We start from the raw sequence: 3,247 nt of genomic DNA, 5'->3' as shown, positions 1-3,247 counted from the left end.
ACTAAAACATATACTTTACCTAACGTTACCCCTAAATTTATAATTTTCTGTAACATCTAATTTTAAATAAGAAAACGAATGTTAAGGAGAATATTTACAGGGTAACTATAACAGCTATATACTTGGTATGAATCGATATATTTCACGATACCACACTGGTGGTGTCAAACGATGTTTCTCGTTTATGGAACAAAAATTGGTCGTTAAGACGGGGACAAATGTAGTTTAAAGAAAACCTGTGGAACCATCCCTACCAGAGGATGGAAAACACCTAGAATGAGATGATTAGTATTGACTCATTCATTGTCTTAATTTCCTTTACTTAGGTTTGGATTTATTAAGTAAGATACATATATGGTGTACATATATAAGAATTGTCCTATCTAATGTGCTTCTCGTGATACAATCAAAATTAGTGATAGCACAACGCGAGTACAAAACTACAACTGAACTAGATACAAACTTAAAGTGATTTTCTATTGACTGATGATAAATATCAAAGAATCGAGTACAATCACTAACACCAGTACAAGGGAATGAAGAATTAGTCACAACCCATTCATGAAGTGAAATATGAAACATAGAAAGACTAGGCAAGATGGATTGTGTGTGTGTGTGTTTGTGTGTGTGTGTACTGCATCGTGCAGATCAGATAACGCATTCGGAATCCCAGTGAAGACCAGCGAATTCCTATTGACTTAAACTACTATGTTCTGAGATTATCCTTTGGTACATTGTAAGACTATAAAGACCGCGGAAGCTATCAGTGTGTGTGTTCTCTGAGAATAATCTTCTGACACTTCCACCCACTCATAATCCTCATATTTTTGAACACTTTCGTTGCTCTGACGTTACGAAAACACATTATTTTTAATATAATCTATATCAGAAAAAGGCATATATCGCTGGGAGCTTAAAATATACTTGTCATTTGAGCAGCGTCGCTTCTCTAAACCATATTCCCATGGCTATTATTATATCCAACATACATATAGACTTTTCTTCACATATGAAGCAGACGTTTAAAACCCTATCGACGACACATCTCTCTGTTCTGGAAATGACAAAGAACGACCCATCGATCTCTTTATGTCGTCGTCAACGCCCACGACACAGAAATATAGATTTTTACGAACCTTTACAGTTCTTGGGCAGAGGGAACATACCGCAGTGCAGAACGAAAAGCTTGGAGGGTTTTGAGGAAACGTCTATTGTTATGACGTAAGATAGGGAGGTCAGAGGTCCAGAAGGTACTGCTTCTCTACCTCATTCAGCTGTCGCCCTGTCCAGCTGCTGCAATGGTAGCATCACGCAGCTGTACTCTCCTTACCCAGGGTCATGTGGGGCACATGAGGAGGGATGATGACTGGGTAAGGAGAGAACGCGTTCTTTAAACTTGTAAATTTTTACAAAGTCCGCCATAGACGGTGTTGCAACTGAACATAATACTGAGATGAAATCGGCCTAAGTTCTACTTTTTAAGATATGATGTTTGATGACAATTGGAAATTAAAGTAAAGGACTACATACATATCACTATGAAAATACACACTATAATACAATATAGTACAATATACACATGATATACAATATACACACGTATGGTATTTCACAATTATTTTCTACACTGATCATTATCTTCTGAGCTGATTGTTTTTTACATTATGTGTAGAGGGAACAGACCGTGGCATCACAGCAGTTCCCCCACACCGCAGGGCGGGAGTCCTGCACGGTTTCCCCTGTGGTGTCGTAATGCTCCTCCTACACTGCCCCTGCTCTTGGTGAACAATTCACGTTGATGTAATTTTCTTTTTTTCTGTTCACAGGAAGACGCGGGCCTTGTTACCAGCATCTTCTGTCTCTGCGTTTATATAACTGTGAGTTGAGTTCAACGTTCATTTTTGACTACTAAACTTGAATTTAAACATACATAATGAAATTTGATTCACACGTTGAACATTTCGTAGTTATAATTAACGCCAAGCTTAACTTCTTTATGTGCCAATTTTAAATAGCATTAAAAAGTTAAATCGCATTAAATTTAGACATAACAGAAATGCTTGTACTTTACGTTTTCTAAATCCAGCAACATCTCGACTGATCTATTAACTACAGAGCAGCCTGGGTAATTAACGACTCTAATTAATTAAAAAGTTCATCAGCGACCAGAACTAACTCTGGATTCTCTTTTATCAGACATCTGTTTCTGTTTCACTGAAGACGGAAATCAATCCTAAATATCATCCTATCTCCAGCTCGTGTATCATACTCATTTACTGTCAGCACCACAATATACATACAGCACAGTCTACATCATACACAAAATTACACATCATGAATAGCTAGTGTTCTCATTATAATCAAAACACATTGTTTCATTTACCAGTATTGTATATTCTCGAAGAACGCTATACATAAATATTTGAATCATATCACTGATAAGGTATACATAACACACTCATGAAGACATGCATTATACCAATAGACTATACATGTTATTATCCGTCATTGCTCGAATCGCAGTCAATAATATAAGCATTCATACAATTTCTACCATACACAGCCATACGGATCACACGAATCTTAAACGAAAATGTAATGGCCTCATGAAAAGATGACTTGTATACATTTGTGCACTTGTATGTGACATACGTACAATTGTATATGTCATCACATGAAACGCATGACACATTGTCCCCAAAACAATTGTTTACCATCACTTTTGTTAAAACTCGTCTAAGTCACAATCAAGTTGTAATTGTTACAAACATTATGTAACAAGTGTTATCAATCGTGTTCATATGCACAAATGTTATTGTTGTGTACTTAACCTTCCTACGGCTAATGACAGGTGTGTGTGTGTGTGTGTGTGTGTGTGTGTGTGCCCTCGGGTGGCAAGATCGGTGTACAGAGGATGAAAGGGTCGGGGATCACGTGGAAAGAAAAGGGTTAGGCGTCCAATGGAAAGATAATAGTCCGGTGGGAGAAAGGGGTCAGGTGTCCACCAGAAAAGGGTCAACCTCCCAGGGGAAGAGAGGGGTCAGGTGTCCAAGGGAAGAAAGGGGCCAGATGTCCAATGAGAAAAAAACAAGTCAGGTGTCCAAAGAAAGAAAAAAGTCAGATTTCCAATGGAAGAAAAGGGCCAGCAGATGTCCACTGAGAAGAGAGGGGTCGTGTGTCCAGGGGAGGAAAGGGGTCATGTGTCCAGGGGAAGAAAGGGGTCATGTGTCCAGGGGAAGAAAGGGGT

This window comes from Panulirus ornatus, chromosome 56, assembly GCF_036320965.1.
Source record: "Panulirus ornatus isolate Po-2019 chromosome 56, ASM3632096v1, whole genome shotgun sequence".
Classification (NCBI taxonomy): Eukaryota; Metazoa; Arthropoda; class Malacostraca; order Decapoda; family Palinuridae; genus Panulirus; species Panulirus ornatus.
Note: the sequence above shows the minus strand (reverse complement) of the source record.